The sequence below is a fragment of the Lipotes vexillifer genome, unplaced genomic scaffold (assembly GCF_000442215.2).
Source record: "Lipotes vexillifer unplaced genomic scaffold, Lipotes_vexillifer_v1.1 scaffold1501, whole genome shotgun sequence".
In the NCBI taxonomy this organism is placed as follows: Eukaryota; Metazoa; Chordata; class Mammalia; order Artiodactyla; family Lipotidae; genus Lipotes; species Lipotes vexillifer.
The window spans coordinates 135,951-158,904 of record NW_006794836.1 but is presented as its reverse complement, the minus strand read 5'-3'; the positions used below and the strand labels follow the sequence as shown (position 1 = coordinate 158,904).

The 22,954-nt window shown below is 39.5% G+C and overlaps 1 protein-coding gene across 1 annotated transcript in view; it reads left to right on the top strand.

Moving 5' to 3' along the window:
• The window catches only part of LOC103088067 (zinc finger protein GLIS3-like), a gene marked incomplete at its 3' end in the record, with an annotated part of 186,936 nt that overhangs the window by 148,545 nt on the left and 15,437 nt on the right, over positions 1-22,954 (top strand). The window lies entirely within an intron of this gene.

The window sequence follows — 22,954 nt, the reverse complement described above, 5'->3', positions numbered from 1 at the left end:
AATAAGAAAAATAAATCTTAGTTACCTAAAAGGCAAGGACTTTGCAGAAAACAACACGATAATAAGACAAAACTGTCAAATAGGCTGGGGCTATGTGGATTCAGTTTGTTTCCAAAAAGCTTGTGAATTCTGTCATCAGGCAGTGAGGCCCGTATCACATGTCACTTTACTTTGTTTTTAACATGTGGCTAAAGCTATGCCAGACCTGCTGCTGTGTGGGAGATGTACTTTCTGACAAAATAAGGCATTTTCCTGGCATCAGGCCCCTTCGGAATTTTTACTGGTATGCATAAATCCAGCAAGTTTGCATTTCCCACACATATCCAATGTAGTCACACTTGGCTTTCTGGATTTGTGGTGGTCTCAAAGCCCGTCAGTGCCAACCTGGTCATTTCCTCATCACTATTGGGACTTATTCTGAAGAAATGAAACCAGGTGTTCATTCATCCATTATTCAAAAATTATCTCCCATCTTCCATGCCTGATGTGAGGAAGAAACCAAGGAGGCAAAATAATCCAATTTTGAAAGAACTGAAAATGTTTTGTAGAGTAGAAATGAAAGTATTTCTAGTAGGCTGTCTCCTTTTCCTCTTTCTCCTTATCCATCCTGATAATAAAGTCCACTGGGAAAGTTCATTTATATTATTTCATGTTCAAAGTGATGATGATGACAGTGATGACATTAATATTAATTCTTGGTTGTTCATTATTGGCTGAATTTAAGTACTATATAAATAAACAAATCTCAGGACATGAGTCTGAGCTTTTCTAAGCTACTTTCTAAAAAAATTTATTTATTTATTTAGGGCTGCATTGGGTCTTCGTTGCTGCACGCGGGCTTTCTCTAGTTGCAGTGTGCAGGCTTTTCATTGTGATGGCTTCTCTTGTTGTGGAGCACGGGCTCTAGGCACATGGGCTCAGCAGTTGTGGCTCGCGGGCTCTAGAGCACAGGCTCAATAGCTGTGGTGCATGGGCTTAGTTGCTCCACGGCATGTGGGATCTTCCCGGACCAGGACTTCAACCCGTGTCCCCTGCATTGGCAGGCAGATTCGTAACCGCTGCACCACCAGGGAAGCCCTAAGCTACTTTTTGAAATCTTATTAGGTTGCCCTTTTAATTCCTGGTTCTCTTCTCCCGAACGTTTTGATATTTCATTCTCAGTCACAAGAGCCATCTGCGAAACAATATGGACCTCCAAGCACAAATTCATTATCTCTGATGGAAAACTAACTAAAAGAACCTTCTCCAGCATTAAGAGTCCATGATATGTTATCTTTGCATACATAGGATAGAACATGATCATCCCATGTTGAAAGAAGGGGCTGAAAGAAGGCAGATTGTACAAAGCAACAGAAAAATCCCCAGTGTTTCACATACAATCTTGGGAAATGCCTCATTTACTTTATTCATTCAACACCCATTTGTTGACCATGTGTCATACATGAGACTAAGGACTAGAGCTGCCAACTCAAGTGAGACACAGGCCCTGTTTTCTAGGAGCTATAGTCTAAAGTCAAAAGATTGGCAAGTCATCTCCAAATTTGTCTGGTGCCATGCTCCCCTTTGCAGAGTACATTTCATTCAGCCTGGTTTTCTTTTCCTTTCTCCAGCATGCCAAGCTGGATCCGCCTTTAGGTCTTTGTACTTGCAGCTTCCTCTGCCTAGGACTCTGCCCGTGTTGTTGTATGGCTAGTTTCACCATTTGTGTCTCAGCTTATGAGCCGTCTCTTTCACAGGCCTTCTTGCCATTCAGTCCAAAGTAACACCCTCACCCCCTGCCCATGCTTCTTAAGTCCATCTACATGTTTTCTGTGTTTCATGGCACTTACCCTTGTTTGAAATTATCTTGTTCATTTATTCATTCACTTGTTCTATTGTGTACCTCCTCACCAGTAGAATGTACACTTTATGAAAAAGCAGATCTTACTTGTCTCGTTTACCATTTTGTTGAATGAGTGGATGAATGAATGAATGGATAACTGTAATACACTATAATGCAGTCTGTAATGGAAGCATTAACAAAGTGCTATTGGAAAGTAAGGAAAAGAGTGACAACTTCCATGTCTGAGCAGGTTAGGGATGGCTCCACAGAGAAGATATGTGAGCTGGACCAGGAAGGCAGGAGAGAGTGTATCAGAAGGCACTATTTCTCTTAGGTAGATGAAGCCCTTCCTTCCTCATCCAGACCCTCCTCAATTGATGATTCACTGATAGAGTTGACTTAATACCTGACAGGATAAGCCCAGTAATTGTGACCCTTGCCCTCTCTGGATGCATGTATCAGGGAAGTAAAGAACACGTTTCTTGAAGACTTCTCTTTCATGCTATGAGAAGTTGCTAAAAGCTTGTCTGTCCAATAAGGAGAACTTGGGATGTAATGGTTAAAAGGAGCTTATGAAACATAAGTAGGCATTCTTGACAAAATAAAAATAGAAGCTTAAAAGATGCATCATTTTTGGAAAGTTAAAAAAGAATTTTTTCCCTTACTGTAAGAAAATATGTGTGGATGAAGCATGTGTTTTAAACTATAGAATAACATTTGCATATTACTTTAGGGTACTGCAACCATGGCAATTCAGAGTTTTGTCGTTCCTGATAGACTGCTTGCAATATATACATCCATTAACAGGATTATCACTTGAAGAGACAATTGTATTTTTACTGAAAAGGTTTTTTGAGGATAAAATTTATTGATATTTAATGAAGCATGAAGCTTCTAAATGAACCATGAAAGCAATAGCTAAACTAATTAACTGCACACAAAGGCTCCCAGAATACATATGTGATGTGGGCTGTGTGCTTATCAATTGTGCCTGGTTACACTGACATCCTGGATAACATGCTCCTCATATGTGCTTTGTGGAGCAACAGTAAATCCTTCTGTAATGCATGCAGTAAAAGAGGAAATAACTATTTAGGTTTCCTGCAAATGCGGATGGGATATTTAAGTCAAGCGTTGCAGGGTTTATAGGTTATAATTTAGCGGAGTTAAGACTAGTAATAACAACATATTATTTCCACACACTTGATTTAAGCCTCTATCTATGCTGTTTCATTGAATGATAAATTGTTCCCTGGTTCTAAAAATACACATCTTCCTCCCTCCCCTTTCCCCTCCAAAGAAAGACCAAGGATGCTAAATAACATGAGGTGAACATTTCATTGTGCAACAGGGATTCTTGTGGGCTTTTTTCAACTGCATGTGAAAACATGCCCTGTTGGAGGGCTCTAATTTTGAAAAGAGAGCACACCACTCTGGCTTTGGCGGTCATTGCAAGTTGCACCAATTTGGGAGGCAAATGACCTACCCTAACGGAGCTGTTCACATTGACCTTTATCAGTGACCATCTTCCTTTTTAATCCAGTGGCTACCTACTCAGCCATAGACACCTACTCTCTACCTCATTATCACAGAGTTTAGCTCTCAATGAGTACCTTATAATTTCCTCATGCACCTTTCTGAAAATGATATTCGTATACTAATAAAGGAGTCTGACAAATCATTAAGACCCATAATAATCGTGCATACTAATGCTATAGAGGCAGGCACTCTAAAAGACATTGGAGCATTGAACTTGAGTGTGCATCAGAATCCCCCAGATGCCTGTGAAAATGCCAGTAGCTATAGCCCCTACGGATTCAGTAGGTATGGGGTGGGGCCTAGAATTTGCATTTCTAACAGGTCTTCAGGTGATGCTGATGCTATTGGTTCAGGCACGACACTTTGAGAACCATTGCAGTACTACATGCAGACTAGGGTGGAAAACGCCATTTCAGGGACACCCTTCAGGGAAGTCACAACCAGGGAAGGATATGGTTTGTCTCAAATAGCACCTAGACTCCCATCTAATATTCTTTTCTTTCTTAAAAAGTATTTCCATTTTTTCTCTAAGACATCCTGGGCCCTCTTCACCAGACAAGGCTTCAAAATTTATTCAAACTTAGGTGTAAGTGACCCTTGGCAGTTTAAAAGGCTGTCCTTAACAAGGATATGTACATTTTAATGGGGGTGAAATGAAAAGAATGAAGCTCTGAAGAAGATATTTCATATATCTGCTCTGCAAAGAAAACAAATGGGCTGAATATTGAAAGGGTAAAAATAAAGTTTATAATGCAGTCATACTGAACAATTACATGAGAATCTGTGTCATGGCCGGGTCATGAGCCTGGGAAAATGACTCGGTTGCAGATCAAATGAGCCGTGTAATGGGTCAGTGGTTCCAGGTGTAATTGTCCCTGATGTCACTGGCTGCACAATCACGTTTATTCTCCTGCTTTTTCCTGGCTTTTCAGTCTTTCAGCAGTAATTTAGTAACATGTGACCTTTTCAGTTTTTCACCCATTAGTACTAGTATTTTTTCTTTAAATAGCTTTTTTTTTTCTGAGTATAAAAATAATGCATGTTTACTGTAGAAAACAATTTTAAATACTGAAAAAAAGATAAAAATAAAAGAATAATGTAAAATCACCTACCAGTGCCAACAATATTCCCCAAACACAGAGGTATCCAGTGTTAATATTTAGGAGATAAATATGTGTGAATATCCTGTGATACATGATAGTGGTAATAAATATCTTAATAAAGTTTTGTGTTTTCTTGTCTTTTCTTTCACTACCTTGTGTTATGAACTTTCCCCCATGTATTTCAGAATTCTTTGAAAGTACAGCAGACATTATTTTAAGTGTGTGAGAAGTAGACTATATTTATTTAATTAAGTTTGGTTTCTTTTTTGTTAAAACTATATTATCACAAATATCTTTTTAAATGATGGTAGATTATTGGGTCAAATGAACATTTTTTTAAATACTCTTGACTGTATTACCAAGTTGCTTCCCAGATGGGTTATGTCACATTTTATACTTCCTACTCGATCTACTAGCAGAAAATTGAGAGTGTCTATTTTATGTCTTGTCTACTGGATTCTCTTTTTTGTAAACTGTGGAACATAGGAATGTTTGTCTTTATTATTGATTTGTAAGGCCTCTTTACATATTAAGCCCATAACCCTTTGTTATGTAGAATGCTGGTATTTTCCTAGTCTTTTGATTGCTTTTCAATTTTGTTTATGGTACTTTCTGAGCTAAAATATTTTTGCAGTTCTATCTATTTATCTTTGCCTTCTGCATCCTAAAATTTAAAAAGAATCTCAGATATTTTCTTTTAGTTGTTTTATATTTTATTTTTAATAAATATTTATTAATAATATTTAGCTCTTAATTTCCCTGGAATTTATTTTGGTATGTTATGGCTGATTGTATTTTCGAATGATGACTGAAACCATCTCTCCCATTCCATGTGCTTTTCTGTAGTGTGACTTTGCTGGTTCCTTCTTTATTTTTCCACTCCTTTGACTTTGAGGGAGTCCTGAGATTTCTTTGGCCAGCAGTATATGACAGAAGTAGTGCTGTGCCTGTGGTAGGCATGGCCCTTAACTGGCCTGAAAGTCAGCCGCTATGCCGTGAGAAACCCGAGCCATATGCAGAGGCCATGTTTAGATGTTCCCATTGACAGCCAGGATATGAGGGAACCACCTTAGAAGTCTACGCGGTTTACCCTTCAGGTAACTGCAGCTCTAGTTGACATCTGACTGCCGTGCATGAGAGACCCCAAGTGAGAAGTGCCTTCCTGACCAGTCAACTCCCAGAACCACAACAGATAATAATAAATTGTTGTTTTAAGGACTCTAAGTTTCAGGGTGGTTTGTTATGTAGCAATAGATAATTGGAACATATCTAATGTGAATAAGGATTTAGCTTTGATTTTTCCCCAAAGAGTAAACAGTTGCCCCACTACCATTTAATGAAGGATCTCCTTTCTCCTACTCATTTTTAATGCCATCATATGCTAGTTGTTATTATATGTCTGAGTTATCTGAGGTCATGATCTTTTGCTTCTGTTCTGTTTCTTTGTTCAGTTTAACTACTCTTCCTTCTATATTTCACAGTTTTTACTTTCATAGCTCAATAATATATTTATTTTCTTTTTCAAAGTCTTCTTGACTATTAGTATAGTTTATTCTTCCATATGAACTTTGGAATCCATTGTCAAGGTACTGAGTGAATGAGGAAGGGCCTGTTAGGACTTTGCACTAAACCAGTGGTTCCCCAACCTGAGCGTTGTTGTCCCCTGGGGATATTTGGCAATGTCTGGGCAGCATTTAGTTTTGGTTATCAACAACTTTGGGGAGTGCTACTGGCATCTAGTGGGTAGAGGCTAGAGATGCTGCTCAACATCCTACAATGCACAGGGTCCCCCCTCCAACCACCACCAAATAAAAGCCCAAAGAATTATTTGGCACAAACTGTCATTAATGCAGAGGCTGAGAAACCCTACATTAAGTCTATGAAAAAGTTTGGAAGAGTCAACACACTTACTATATTTAGTTTTCTCACCTGAAAATATGTATATATTTTTTCATGTCTTCAGAACAAAAAGTAGTTTTTTTCATATTACATGCTATTCCTAGGTATTTTTAATTAAACTTTTTTCCATTAAATTTTGAAACTCGTAATTGATAGTATATAAGAAATCTATTGTTTTTGCCATATTTATGTTGTGTGTTGTCACCTTAATGAATTTTCTTTTCCTGTATAGTGATTTTTAGGGGATTCTGTTGAATTTTATGGGTAGGTAGAATTCCTAGATTTAATTTGTTAAAAAGGAGAGAGAGTAAACTCAGTGTTCACTCAGAAAATGTTTGAGCTGGAAGGGATTTGAGAGATTACTTAATCCCTGGCCTTCATTTAAGTGATGATAAATCTGAGGCCTAGAGAAGTTAATTTACCTGCCTTGCATCACATAGTAGAAGCCTAGAGTAGAAAGAAGCACACACACACACACACACACACACACACATATACACACACAAAAGCCTTTGAATGAGGGCATTGAAATTTCTCATAATTTACATAAAAATGTGAAACTTGACACTGTGTTTTAAGCCTTTTGACGTGTTACTTAGAGGGGGGAATGACCTTAGAAATGTTCTCTTCTAGTTCCTTCTCCCTCTACACACTCTGCAATATCCTGGCAGCCCTTCCGTGTATTCTTTCAGGGACAAGAACTCTGCCTCACCAAGAGTTCCCAAGTCACTTCTGCTTGCCAGAAGGTTCTTCCTTTGATTAAGCTGTATTCCGCCTTCTTGAGGCTCACACAGCCACTATAGTTGAATGGTGCTGGAGGAAGCAGAGCTTTTACCTGCTGCAGAAGTGGCAAGTAACAGATGTTTGAAGGGCAGTGGGAAAAACTGTGTTACTGGTCATTTGACTAGGTGAGCTATGGGGTTGGGAGGGTTTAAAGTTCTGGTTTCCAGCTGTACAAGACCCGTGTCAACTGGGCATCCCATAAATACTTGTTGAATAGAATGTAATTTTATATGATGATTTCGCTTTCTACTTCTTTCTCTTCTTCTTCTTCTTTTTTTTTTTTTGAGAAGCCTTATGAGATAAAAGTTTGGCCCAAGGAGGACTAAGGGTCTTAACCCCAAATGCCCCTCGTTCTGTCACCTTCCAAAGGCTCTCCTTTTGTTGGGGCCTCAGCCAGCGTTCCCCCCGCTGTGGAGGGTGTGAGCAGGTTTAACTAGGAACAGACAATTCTTTTTTTTTTTTGGAACAGGCAAAAAAAAATGCTTCATTAACAGGCTTCGTTACCAGGCAAGGTCCCTGTGCCATGGGGACTCCCTCCAAACTCTCATTGACATAATGAAGAACGCTTTCATTATTTTAGACTCCTGAAGGCAGAATTCTTCTTCAGAACAAAGACAAAGACAGTAAGGCCACAATGCAAAGGAATTCCCTCAGTGCTTAACAGCTAATTGGACAATTTTCTGCAATTATTATTATGCCTGGAAATAATCTCCTTACAGCCTCACTCATTGCTTGTAAACTTTCTTTGAGATGGGAATCTTTTAAATTATGCTGTCAAGTTTGATATGCTGAAATTAGATTTTTTCCTTTTCCTTAACAAGGTGCTTGCTGTCCCCAAGCAGCCTGAACATTGGTTCCATGGCAAACTTATATTTGGCAGGTAAATAAGCAGGCACTGGTTCCAGTAAAACCTGTAGTTCAGCAGTAATTCTACTGAAACCTAAGGTTTAAGAAGAGTTGAGCAAACTCAAACTGAACCTCTTTTTTAAACTATTGAAAAAGATGGTTAACCATCTCATTTCTCTTTTCTCCTGAAAATTCATGCATTTTGTCTGAGCCGGGAGAGTGGTAGATTTTGTATTCTCTAGGCTTGCAGATAAAAGGGAGGGAGAGGGCTTCCCTGGTGGCTCAGTGGTTGAGAGTCCGCCTGCGATGCAGGGGACACGGGTTCTTGCCCCGATCCGGGAAGATCCCACATGCCGCGGAGTGGCTAGGCCCGTGAGCCATGGCCGCTGAGCCTGCCCGTCTGGGGGCAATTCCAGATTCAATTGGTGGACTGAAATGGAATTGATTTTTGGGCACAGTTGTAAAGTAGGGTGTCTCTGTGTCCCTTTTCACTCCTTATCCCCTCCTCTGTGCTTACTCCTTTTCTCCTCCAGCATATCATCTCTTCATGAACATTCCTGTCCCAAACCCAATGCTCATTGTGTAGAAGGAGTCTGCCATCTTCCATTTTCATTCTATTTTGAAAGCCAAAGACATTTTTTTTTTAACATCTTTATTGGAGTATAATTGCTCCACAATGATGTGTTAGTTTCTGCTTTATAACAAAGTGAACCAGCTATACACGTACATATATCCCCATATCCCCTCCCTCTTGTGTCTCCCTCCCACCCTCCCTACCCCACCCCCTCTAGGAGGTCACAAAGCACTGACCTGATCTCCTTGTGCTATGCGGCTGCTTCCCACCAGCTATCTGTTTTACGTTTGGTAGTATATATAAGTCCATGCCACTCTCTCAGTTCGTCCCAGTTTACCCTTCCCCCTCCCCGAGTCCTCAAGTCCATTCTCTACGTCTGTGTCTTTATTCCTGTCCTGCCCCTAGGTTCTTCAGAACCATTTTTTTGTGTTTTTTTTTTAGATTCCATATATATGTGTTAGCATACTGTATCTGTTTTTCTCTTTCTGACTTACTTCACTCTGTATGACAGCCTCTAGGTCCATCCACCTCACTACAAATAACTCAGTTTTGTTTCTTTTTATGGCTGAGTAATATTCCATTGTATATGTGTGCCATATCTTCTTTATCCATTCATCTGTCGATGGACACTTAGGTTGCTTCCATGTCCTGGCTATTGTAAATAGAGCTGCAATGAATATTGTGGTACATGACTTTTTTTGAATTATGGTTTTCTCAGGATGTATGCCCAGTAGTGGGATTTCTGGGTCATATGGTAGTTCTATTTTTAGTTTTTTAAGGAACCTCCATACTGTTCTCCATAGTGGCTGTATCAATTTACATTCCCACCAACAGTGCAAGAGGGTTTCCTTTTCTCCACACCCTCTCCAGCTTTTATTGTTTGTAGATTTTTTGTTGATGGTCACTCTGACTGGTGTGAGGTAATACCTCATTGTGGTTTCGATTTGCATTTCTCTGATGATAGTGATGTTGAGCATTCTTTCATGTGTTTATTGGAGATCTGTATATCTTCTTTGGAGAAATGCAAAAGACTTTTGTTTTTTTTTGCGGTACGCTGGCCTCTCACTGTTGCGGCCTCTCCCGTTGTGGAGCACAGGCTCCAGACACGCAGGCTCAGCGGCCATGGCTCACGGGCCCAGCCGCTCCACGGCATGTGGGATCTTCTTGGACCGGGGGACGAACCCGTGTCCCCTGCATCGGCAGGTGGACTCTCAACCACTGCACCACCAGGGAAGCCCACAAAAGACATTTTTGACTGCCTCAGAGGTATTTGCACTATTAAGCAAGTCCAATGAATGTAGTAGAATACAGTAGAAAGTAGGATTGGTTGGGTGCTGATTACCTGGATTTTTATCCTGACTTGGCAATTAAATAGCTGTGTGACCTGGGATAAGTCACTTTACCTCTCTGGACTTGAGTTTTACCATCTGTAAGGAAATTGGAAACGTGATCTCTGTTATTCCTTCTCGACTTATAGATCTGTGAATTCAAAGCATGGTGGGAGCATGGATCCATCATTTTCTCATGGGGGAAACTCTTGAAATGATTTCATCCTCTATTCTGGTTTGAAGGTAGTCTTTTATATTATGAGAGGTGAAAGGTTTTCAGATGTGATCTGTGAGTAGAAAGGGGAATTAACGCTTACTGAGTATTTGGTTTGTGCCAGCCAGGTGCTAGATAGTTCATTATATGTTCTCACTAAGCTAAGCTTGGCAGGGAGGTTTAGTCTAAGTGATTTGGTCAAGTTCACACAGCTACAAAGCCACAGACCAAACTTAGCCTCCTGGCCTTATGACTTGGCTCCAGCAGGCATAGATCCTTTTCATCTCCATACTGCTGACCCCACCCACCGTACATCCACATTTTTCTCCTCCTTATGTCAATATTTTTATTTCATAGTGAAAACAGAGAGCAGCCACATGCCTGGGGACAGTTTGTGGCTGGTTAGACTCTGCTTTTAGGTCAGTGCAGTTTTGAAAGACGAAATTTTAAGGCAGAATTTTAGAAAAGATTCCTTTAAAGGCTTCATTTATATTGTTTTTTTTTTTTTTTTTTTTTTCGGTACGCGGGCCCCTCACTGCTGTGGCCTCTCCCTTTGCGGAGCACAGGCCCAGCGGCCATGGCTCATGGGCCCAGCCGCTCCGCGGCATGTGGGATCTTCCCGGACCGGGGCCCCTGTCTCCTACATTGGCAGGCGGACTCTCAACCACTGCGCCACCAGGGAAGCCCTATATTGTTTTTAAGGTTGAGATTTCTAGTAGAAAGGGGCCCTATCGAACTGCATGGGAGGGTTGCCCTTCAAGCACCTCATGTTTACTTTTTGTTGAACCTGACACACTGTGTAACTGTCTTTGTGCTCCTCTGTGTGTGTGTGTGTGTGTGTGTGTGTGTGTGCACGTGCGTGCATGCAAGCGCCTATCATGTTCTTAATCTCTAATATATATCCTGATGAATTGTGCACACTTGAGACTATTAATCAACAGAAAAATCAATAAATACCTTCTATAGTAAGATTCATGGAGATGCTTATTTTCGTATTGTGTTCCTAAATATTGTCATCATTATCAGCATCATTGTCTACTCAATGTTCCAACAGCTTTTTGATCATCCCTTTTTTTTAACAGACATCATTTTGTGTTGTAATTCTCTTGATCTCTGTTTTACCTTCTCTTTCTATGCAATTTAACCCCTGACTGAGTGAATGAAGAAATGAAGTTGATGTTATGTATCAAAAATTCCTGAAAGTGAGAGGGGTTATGTAATGGACATTTATCTGCTACCATAAAGGTTAAAATAATGTCATCTATTTATATTTGCATGCATGACACCTTTTATGGCACCTACAGGGAACAAATTAAGGTATTGTTTCTCACTCTTGCTTATATATGGAAACCAAGATGTTGGAGGTTGTGGGTGCTGTTTGTTCTAGCTTTGGGAGAGAAGAATCAGTTTCCAATTGTCCTCCCTTCTCCCCATTTCGTACTATCTGTCTAGTCGTGTGGAGGGTGGTGGTCAAGGATGTATGAGTTCATGGACATCTGTGCATGATTTTGGAGTGGGGCTACCTGAGTTTGAATCCTCACTCTGATGGAATTACTGTGTTTTCTGAATCTCAGGTTGTCTCCTCTGTGAAATGGGATGGTAATAATCAGGGTTGTTGTGTGAGCTGACTGGTTAATCCAAGTATAGAGCCAGGCATCCTCCCCTGGTACCAAGTAAATCTTCCACTAATGTCAGCTCTCATTTTTTTTTGTTGTTGTTGGCTGCGCGTTGCTGCGTACGGGCTTTCTCTAGCTGTGGCTAGCGGGGGCTACTCTTCGTTGCGGTATATGGGCTTCTCATTGTGGTGGCTTCTCTTGTTGTGGAGCATGAGCTCTAGGTGTGCAGGCTTCAGTAGTTGTGTCACATGGGCTCAGTAGTTGTGGCTTGCAGGCTCTAGAGCGCAGGCTCAGTAGTTGTGGCACACAGGCTTAGTTGCTCCACGGCATGTGGGATCTTCCTGGACCAGGGCTCGAATCCGTGTCCCCGGCATTGGCAGGCTGATTCTTAACCACTGCACCACCAGGGAAGTCCCTCTCATTTTGTTTTTAATGTATAGATGTATTAGTAGTAGTAGTAGTAGTAGCAGCGGTAGTAGTAAAGTATAAGTTCTTGGTGAGGAAGTATGATCACCACGTTGATATCTATGTAACCTCTACTTTTCCTTTGTGATATTTATGAATAGCTAAGAAGAGGGAGAGGAGAGGAGTTTGTTATACTCCTGTTTCCATGGAGGGCTTCACAGAAAAGGTGACAAGTCCCACAGTTTGTAAAGGGCTGTGTCCATGGGGAGGAACTGTGTGTGTAATGAGGTGTTGAGAGTCAGCCTGTGGGGAGTGAGAGAGGAGGACAGGTTAGGAATGGCAGGGGCAACAGAAAAGAGGCCCTCTCCCCCTGCCCCAACACTGGGCATCCCAGCAATCTCCCTATTTTGAATAATAAAACACTTTTTTCCTTTTAGCCTTCCCGCCACCTACCTGTGGAAAGTGGCTCAGTGTTAACAATAAAAGGTATGGGCATTACCTGTCCATAGACATTTAGTGAGTGTCTGCCCTGAGCACAACATCATTGTAGCCTGGTACTCTAGGGGTTAGGGGTTGGGGGTGAAGGTAGATAAGGTAAGTTCTCTATCCTCATGTTCCTGCCAGTTTTAAGGTGGAAAGGTAAGATATAGGTACAGGTAATATATAATGTAGAAGTGATCAGTAACAGAAAAGATTCAAAAATAACATTACCTGGGATTTTAGAGGAGGGATAAAAGCACCTTAAACTTGGGATAGGAGGCAGGAATCTGGAAGGTTTGTTTCAAAGAGGGGGTAGCATGTTAGCTGGTCTTTAATGGTGGGAGTTGGGAGTTAAGGGCCCTGAGGGGCAGTGGGCAGGGATTCCCAGCTGCCTGGAATGGAGTATGTATGAAGGAACTGGGGCCTCCTGTGAGTGCAGCAAGGAAACTGATATAGCCAGATCTCATCTAGGGTCTGCGATAATTAGTAAGAGTTTTCCTGAACCTATTTTTGCTATAATAAAAGGGGGGAGGGGTTGAGAGCTAAAGCATTCTCAGTATTCAGAGTTAAATGTTAACTCCTTTGTGTAGTTAACGACTAACTTATTCTTTCCTATGCAAAAGAAAAAAAAAAAGAGAGGGAGAAAACAATGCATTAACCACCTAATTTTTTAAAAAAATTGCGGTTTACTTGTGTGGTTGCTTATTTTCAAGGTAATACATAGGTAGCGATTATAAAGATGTGTGCAAACTTGAACAACAGCAGACACACCTTCGTAAGTTCCCTGCGTGGCTTCTGCAGGGTTCTCAGAGAGTTAGCTATTTTCGAACACATTCCTAGTTTAGCCATTAGAAAATTATGGGTTTTATTTGTATAAACTCAGCAGCTAAAATAGCATTTCCAGAAAGGTGGGTGAGCTCATCGCCCTCTGAACCAGGCAGGTTACTGACCTGCCCAGTATTGTTCATGCGGGCCAGTGCTGGCTGACTTCACCAGCAGTTCCACTTGAAGGGAGACATTGTTTCTTAGGCTGCATTTGTTAGATGCTTTCCTCTCTGCACACCAGCCCTTGCTGAACGTGCTAGCAGTCTCTGAATGTACAAGCCCTGCGCATACTTTATGAAAGCAAAGAGCAGGTAGACCTGGAAATATATGCAAAGTACTCTCTGCACAGCTGTCTGAGGCCCCCAGCCAAGAAAAAGATGTAAACACCTTTATCCCCACGCTTTTACACAAACTGCCTATGGAAGCTCCCCAGTGAGAGAGCTTCTTACTTCTACCACTTTTAAATGTCAGTGACCAAACAGCCTGGGGACATGAATAACTTAAGCATGAGGTGCTTTTGCTGGTGATTCTGATGACTTTTCAAGAAGAATAAGGGTAAAGTATGGAATGGAGGTATGCGGGGGGGAAGGGGATTAGGGATTGTAGAATTTGTATTTGCTGTGAGAAATGAAAATATACCGTGGTGTTGAACTTTAAGAACTTAGGATATTACCTGCATAACGTTCAGTTTGATGAAGGAATAAATGGCTGGATGAGATGTCGAGTGCTAGGGCAAGGTGGCTAGAGAAGTAAGAGGCAGATAGTTGGTGAAGCACCTTTGATTATACCAATAACGGTGAATGGGTTTGACTCTGAAGATGCTATTCTGCATACAGTCAATGGAGAAAGAAGAGCAATGTAGTTTTAAAAAGTCAAATTGAATGCTCTTCAGAATGAGTGCCAAATAGAATCCTGGTACATTGGTTCTGGCCTCTTTTAAATGAGTGTTTTTTGCATTATCCTCTCCTTCCACTATGCTTATCTAGAGTACTGTTTAATTTTTATTACTAGGCTAATCCCTGTATTAAAGACATAAGACCTTTCATCTGTAGGTAGGAGAATAGGTGTTTGAGGTGAACTTTCTTCAGGGTTCTGTCCTTACTGCAGAAAAACCTAATTCACTGTTGAGTGGATTGAAACTGCAGATGCTAATTTAGAAATCCGTTTGCCAGATTCAGGTGACTCTGATAAGACTTTTGTTCTTTACAATCTTATGTGTTTGTGCGTGCATTCTTGGGAAGATTGCTGCTGGGTAGTGTTGCATGTCAGAGATGAGGGCAGTTTAGTTATTAACCCCACGTAGAGGGTAAAGGGGGTGCAATAGGCAGACTGTGGAATGAGGAAAGGGCCAGGTTGAAACATTTCCAAAAGGTATTTTTGTTGTTTATACTTGTTAATTATTAATATTAATTATTGATGAAAAGCAGTTTTGAGTTACATGCCACACATTGTTTAGGAATAAATTATCACATTTCTTATCTGGAACTATAGTAGATATTAAACTGTTTCAAATAATCAATATGTATTAATTTAGCAAGATTTTCCCCCTCCTTCAACATTAAAGACAAAAATTCATTAATTTCTGACTCTTAAAGAGTTTTTGTGAAAGTGCACTCAGCTTTTTAACACTAAATGAGTATGTGAAGAACTTTAACCAAATTAGGTCAATAATTAAAAAGTATCTTTAGAACAAAGTACATATTTTATGAAAGACACATAGATAATACATAAGGCTTTGTAGGTTAAAATTGCCAAATTAGTTGTGAGTATCGTGCTTTGTCTCAAATATCTGAGCGTTTTCAGATATGCACTCTATGATCATCTTAGTTTCTTGGAAATGAGCTTTTTAGGCATTTCCATATTTTCTAGTTTATCATATAGGTTTAAGTGAAGTATATTTTGTTCAAATTCCAGTGGGCAGAGATGTACAGGATTGAAGACAGCTCTGCGAGTCAGAACTGGCTGATGATCATAGTCTGTGTATGTGTGTGTGTGGGGGGGAATTGGGGGTAGAAGGAGAAGAGGGGAGGAGAGAGAGGAGAGAAAGAGAGGTTGAGATTGAAGGTCCTTCAGACAGAAAAGGAATTGATATGACTTGGAGACCTTACTCTCACAGTCAGGCTATAAAAGTCAATGTTTAATTCTTAGGTATCACAGGCTTTTTGAATGTTATTAAGATTCATTTTAGCCTCAGTCTTAAGGGCTGTGTATTGGGCTTCCTGTGGCCTTTACTCATTCTGATCATTTGGTTCTACTATGTAATAGCACAGCAGTCACAGCATTGGCAACCCAAAGAGTTGTTTGACTGAGAAAATAGCACGCACAGTTGAACCATCTCTGGAGTTTGCTGGCAGTGTATTTTTCCCAGTAAGGAGAAGTTGTAATAGTGGCTTGAAAACCTTACCTAAGGTGGAGTAAGTAGTCTGATCCTGGATCAGTTCATTCTCTCTGTCATCTGAAAAACTTGCCCACTGACCTCATCCATAGCTTGGTGTTTGATCTCTGTGAGAAATTGATTCACCACTTTTCACAGCCCCAATCTAAGATTCTCTGGGGGATCTGGAAAAGTCTGCCTTACCTTTATGAAGGTTATGGCCATTTAAACCTTGCTTTTGATGGGCTCACTTCATTTTGGGAAGAAAAATTCTGCATTTGTGAAAAATGAGAGACACTTGGCTTTTTCAAGGGAGCTGACAGCTATTGGTTTCTCCAGAGAGGATTACTGGTGAAGACAGTTATGAAGAGAACAAGTAACTCTTTTAAATGAACAACATGTTCTTGCTTAAATATTTCCCAGAACAAATTCTAAAGAAATATAACACAGGTAAGTTTTATGTTCTCATTGTGAATTATGTTTACAAGAAATAAAAATAGGATTAGAATCATAGAGGAGGAAAAGCTTTTTTGTACCGGTGGCTTATGTTTTACATGTCATGAATTCTAACCATTTATAAAATTATCTGGTTTCTTGCCCCTACTCATGGTTGATGTTTTTCTTCCTCTTTTTCCATCTAGAGAACTTTGAATTATTTTTATTCGTAAGTGAAAAATGTATTACAGCTTTATTTCCTTTTATTAATAATTCCTTCTTGCCCTTAACCACATCTCTGACTTTTTGGCATGTTAAAGTCCAATGAGCTCATGCTTAATCATGTATAAACAACCATCTAATTATATGGTTTTGAATTTTCATTTGACCAGCTAAACAAAAATGACACAGAAAAGAGAAACCTGACAACCTCCCTGTCTTTGGATACCTGGCCTTTCTCTCCCTCACTCTCTATTCTTGCATTTAGTAAAATGCGTGTTAAAACTTATCAAAAAATCAGTTTGCATTTGCCAAGTTTCTGAGGTGAAATTGTTCTTTTCAAGGCTGCGTGTCAAAAAACAAGTCAGTTAAGCTGAATTATATGTCTTTTTTACAAATTTTTTTCGGACTCCGTTCTTTTCTCCTCTAGAGGGAGGTGTTACTAGAATTCCTTGTGCTACTGGTGTCAGATGACAGAGCATCCAGTATTCATGAGGCAAGATTTCTCAATCTTCATCCCCTTACTTTCTCTACTGAAGTACAATAACAAGGATACCAGTTGCCACATCTTCCCACCCTCCCCCGGACCACTCTGACACATTTTTGAAAGAAGATAGTGGGAAAGTCTTTCCAAACAAAGGTGCTTACTGTGTTTAAAGAGGAAGGAAGTTGTCCATTCCCTTTTTTTCTCATTGGCTTGGTCCTAGAATTCGAACATGGAGCAAAATCTCTTCTGAAATTTGCAATGGTTTTACCATAGCTAGCTTGCTGTGTTTGAAAGCAGAAGACCAAAGAAAAGATAACTCCCTTTATTATTATTTTTTCTGGATTCTTTACAAGATCAGTATCTAGGAGAGTAGGTTTGGTTATCTAGTACCTAATAGCTATAAGAGAGAAGAAAGGAAAGGGATACCTTTGAAATTTGGTGAAAGTGATTTATTTTCTCACTTTCTTCAGCCTTAAGATATAACTTGATTTCTCAAAGTACTATGACTCTGAAGCATGCATATCTCTAAGTGCTAAAATTTATGTAATTTTATTAAACTTACTATCTAAGTAGGTTTATTTAGAAGCAAATTATAGACTCCATTTTGAAAATTTAGACTTAGAATTTAATCACCTTAGAAAGGTGATTGCCTAAACAGTTTTCTTTATTGAAAATATTTCAGCAATACCTTTATAATTTTTCTGCTCATTGTAAGTAGCTAATATTACCCAGTGATTCACAGGTATTTATGTAATATTTTATTTCAGACTGTAGATTTGTATCAAGGTTCATGTTCCTCTCATTATGCAAGAAGATCATAGTGAGACTTCTGCCTTTCCTTGTTATTTTTGTTTTGTTACGGGTGTTTAGAACAAAGAGAAGAACAAATTCCGGCAGACTTTATACTTTGGTTCAGCTGGAGCAGTCAAAAGAGGAGGTATCTAACCACCAAATCAAGGCCTTTACTTAATTGACCTTTGGAGAATTGGGGAGGAATTTTATTTCTCTCCTTTCCATTTACATTTAAAGCCATAGGAATTTTTTATGTTGCTTATGTTTTGTTATTAATTCTCTTCTAAGAATTTGTAAATTATTTAGGAAATGTTTTTGATTCAGTTAGCATTCAACTTTTTATTCACATTTATTTTCAGCTTTCATATTCAAATTCAGATATATAATAATACTCCTTAAAAAATGTATTACTTTAGGGAGAACATAAGCACCACTTTTTTTTTTTTAATTGAATGAAAGATTCTCTGAAGTCTGTAGTGCTTTGCAGTTTTCAAAAGTTGTTACATGATTTCGTATAATCCCATAGTAACCTTTTTTCCCCTACCCCTATGTTGCTCCTCTCCCCTTCCCAGTTCCCACTGGTAACCACTAGTTTGTTCTCTATGTCTGTGAGTCTGCTTCTTTTTTGTTTTATTCACTAGTTTGTTGCATTTTTAGATTACACATGTAAGTAATGTCATATAATATTTGTCTTTCTCTGTCTAACTTACTTCACTTAGCATAATGCCTTCCAAGTCCATCCATGTTGCTGCAAATGGTAAAATTTCATTCTTTTTTATGGCTGAGTAGTATTCCATTGTGTGTGTGTGTGTGTGTGTGTGTGTGTACATGTGCCATATCTTCTTTATCCATTCACCTGATGATAGACACTTAGGTTGCTTCCATACCTTGGTAGTTGTAAATAGTGCTGCTGTGAACATTGGGGTGCATGTATCTTTTCAAATTAGTGTTTTTTGTGGGGTTTTTTTTGGATATATACCCAGGGAGTGGAATTACTGGGTCATATGGTAGTTCTATTTTTAGTTTTTTGGGGGAACCTCCGTACTGTTTTCCACAGTGGCTGTACCAATGTACATTCCCACCAACAGTGTAGGAGGGTTCCCTTTTCTCCATATCCTCGCCAACATTTGTTATTTGTGCTCTTTTTGATGCTAGTCATTCTGATAGGTGTGAGGTGATAGCTCATTGTGGTCTTGATTTGCATTTCCCTGATTATTAGCGATGTTGAGGGTCTTTTCATGTACCTGTTGGCCATCTACATTTCCTCTTTGGAAACAATTCTTCTGCCCAGTTTTTGATCAGGTTGTTTGTTTTTTTGATGTTGGGTTGTATGAGCTGTTTATATATGTTGAATATTAATCCCTTATCAGTCATATCATTTGCAAATATTTTCTCCCATTCAATATATTGTCTTTTCATTTTGGTGATGGTTTCCTTTGCTGTGCAAAAGCTTTTAAGTTTAATTAGGTCCCATTTGTTTATTTTTGCTTTTGTTACCTTTGCTTTAGGAGATGGATCCAAAAAGAATTATAAGCACTACTTTTAATTTAGATCTTTTTCATACTGGCATCAATCTGTATTATGATTGCTTTCTTGTTTTGATGAGAAAGAATTTGGGTTGGAATTGGTGTTCTTTTTTGTTTGACCTAATTTCATTATTATTAATTCAGTTATTGTTGATATAGTGTCTGAATTAGCACCTGTAGGATGTAGAGATAAAACAGTCACAATTACTTTAATGCTAACTGATGCCCCAATTATATTTACAGAAGTGCTTAGATTACTCTAGTTCTCTTGTAAGTTCAAAAATGGCATTAAATAAAAGAAACACGGGGAACTTGCACTATGTAGGCCTTAGTCAGATTGTCTGTGTGTTGAGATTTGTGATGTTAAAATTTGTTAAAATATTTTGGTAGTTGGGGTAATGTTATGTAATTTTACACAATGACAAGTTTCAAGTTGCTTGAGCCAAAGGGTAGATATTTCAGCCTTCCAATCTCTCCAGTTTTAATTGAATCTGTAGTGGATGTGACTTACTCTACCAACTCACGTATAAATGAAAGCGTTCTTTAAATTATTTCCTTTAATTGAAAACAAATCAGACTCCAGTACCCTGAAATTTAATCTCAGTCATTGTCAGTTGGAGTACCTAATACCTTGCCGGAGAGACGAGATCCCAGGGTCTTTGTGCAGAGCAGAATATACCAAGAGCTTTTCTGGTTCTTGGTCCAGGTTGATGCTGAGGTGCCTGCTGACCAAGCCCACATGGCCTCTAGAAGTCTGCTCCTTGTGCATTGCTTGGGCACAGAAAGCTTTGCCAGAGCTGAAGAGCCGGGAGCCCCTGAACCTAGAGCCTGGCCTTTGTACATTTGCCATTGCAGACATTCTCTTCACCCTCACTGCCTTCTCTGAGAGCTGCCTCACTACTTGGGGGACTGTCAAACTGATGTTCTTCCCAGACTTTGGGCAATCTCCCTTCTCCTGGCTTTCTCTTCATAGGTACTCAGAGCCCTTGGGTAATCTCAGTGGATTTAGGCCTCCCCACAGGACTAGAAGAAAGGACAAAATCAAGCAGTGTCTACTTTTAGCCCTTTTATAATAACTACCCTGAGACAAAGGAGCACAAAATACAAGTGGTAGCTCAACAAATTTTCTTGCATATACCTGGGCTGCTGAATGGACTTTGGAGCCGAGTCAAGAATCTAAAGCCTAGAAGCAAAAGATATTTGGTTGATGAGACAGTTGAACAACCTGTGTGACTTCTGGATGCAGGAAGCCAGGCATTTTCTGGTTTTTAGAAATATGGGTGACTTAATTTTTAGTATAAGAGAACGTAATCTCCATAACTGCCGTTTCTTTGGGTCGGATGCTTCTGGGCATCTCATCTGAACTTGCAAGCCTGTGTAGAATATGTAACAGAAAAAAATTATGATATGTATGTATCTCTTTGGACAGTTCTGCAGACTTACTGTTTGGTGGAAAACAAGTTAGTCTAGTAGCTTTTAGTGATGGCTGTGTAAGTTGTGACTTTTAGATACTAAGAAGTTATCTCTGTTATGAAGGATCAAATGGGATTTTCCCTTGGAACCAGCTCTTAGGTCCTAAAAAAAAGTTCCATTGATTTGCATTGACTGCCTTAGACTACTCTCCCTTCATGTCAAGTCATGTGTGTGTGCAGGGAGTAAGGAGAGATGCAGCAAACTAGTAATATTTCCAGCTGTTCAGGAACTTAGAGATAAGGACGTATCAACAGTTGTGTTCACCAGGGATCTCTGTCTTTCTTTCTTCTATATCACAACTCACACTTAAGAGGGAACTTCTCAATTTTATTTGTGTCCTTGAACTATATTTGCCTTAGAAGTCATATTCTTTATTCATTCACCCAACAAGTATTTGTTGAGCACCTCCTCTGTGGCAGGGGTCCCAGTCATTGTTCCATACAATGAGAGGTCTTACCAGTGGGCAGCTTTGCCATTTCTCTTCCAGTCTCTGTTTTTAGTTGGCCTAGAGGGGAAAAGCAGCTTAGGGAAAACACAATGTTAATTTATGGAGAAGGGTCTGGAATCTAGTACTTCTTACAGTCCCTTCAACAACCCTTTTATTTGTTTTCATCATAAGATAATTTGGGGTTACTCTGTCCCTTTTATTCACCTCTGCTCAACCTGGTCCAGGCCTTGTCACTGCATCCTGAGCTCAAAGCAGCATCTTCCTACCTTGCTCTGCTTTCTTATGTGCTGAAAATAGTGAAATTGTCTTCTTCATAGTCCCTCATCACGTCACACTCATGCTTAAAAGCCTACTATAGTTCTTTTGGAGGGCCTAGCCTTAGAGGGCCTGTGTAATCTAAGAATGCTTTAATAAGAGCATGAATACCTAAGGCTTATAGAGTACTTACTGTGTGCTGGACACTATTCTAAGTGCTTACATATTTTGACCCATTAGTTCTCCAAACAGCCTTATGAAGGTAAGTACAATGATCATCCCCATTTTCTAGGTGAGGAAACAGAGGCACAGAGAGGTTAAGGAACTTGCCCAAGGTCACAGAGCTGGTAAGTGAAGCCATTTTGGCTCTAGCATCTCCATCCTTTACCACTTCCCCATGCTGCCTCTGTATGCCTTCATAGTACATTTCCTCACTTCACTTTGGCAAACCCCCTTTTTGTACCGTCCTCTGCCCTCTGGCCATTAAGATGCAAGAGGGAAGAGATATGGGAACATATGTATATGTATAACTGATTCACTTTGTTATAAAGCAGAAACTAACACACCATTGTAAAGCAATTATACCCCAATAAAGATGTTAAAAAAAAAAATGGCTCAGATCAAGTTTCACCTCCTCCACCAAGCCTCCTCCAGTTCAACAGATCTTTTTCTTGTTTGATCTATCTCTTTGCTCAGCATATGGCAACTCAGTTTAAGAATGGGTGTTTCCTCCTGTCAGAATGACCATCTTCAAAAAGAACACAAATAACAAATGTTGGCTAGGATATGGAGAAAAGGGAACCCTCCTACACTGTAAATTGGAGCAGCCACTGTGGAAAACAGTATGGAGTTTCCCCAAAAAACTAAAAATAGAACTATCATATGACCCAGCAATTCCACTCCTGGGTATATATCCAAAAAAAACCCCAAAACACTAATTTGAAAATATATATGCACCCCAGTGTTCACAGCAGCACTATTTACAACTGCCAAGGTATGGAAGCAACCTAAGTGTCTATCATCAGGTGAATGGATAAAGAAGATACGGTACACACAGACACACACACACACACACACAGACACACACACACAATGGAATATTACTCAGCCATAAAAAAGAATGAAAATTTGCCATTTGCAGCAATGTGAATGGACTTGGGGGGCATTATGCTAAATGAAATAAGTGAGACAGAGAAAGACAAATATTGTATGATATCACTTATATGTGGAATATAAAAATACAACAAACTAGTGAATAAAACAAAAAAGAAGCAGGCTCACAGATATAGAGGACAAACTAGTGGTTACCAGTGGGAAGAGGGAAGGGGGGGCAATATAGGGGTAGGGGAAATAAGGTTATTATGGGATTATATGAAATTATGTGTGTGAAACTTTTGAAAATTGTAAAACACTATAAATTTTAAAGAATCTTGCATTCAATTAAGAAAGAGATTGGGTGTTTCCTAATTGTTTCATGTGTTGATTAAAACTCTTTCCAACTGGTCAGAAGC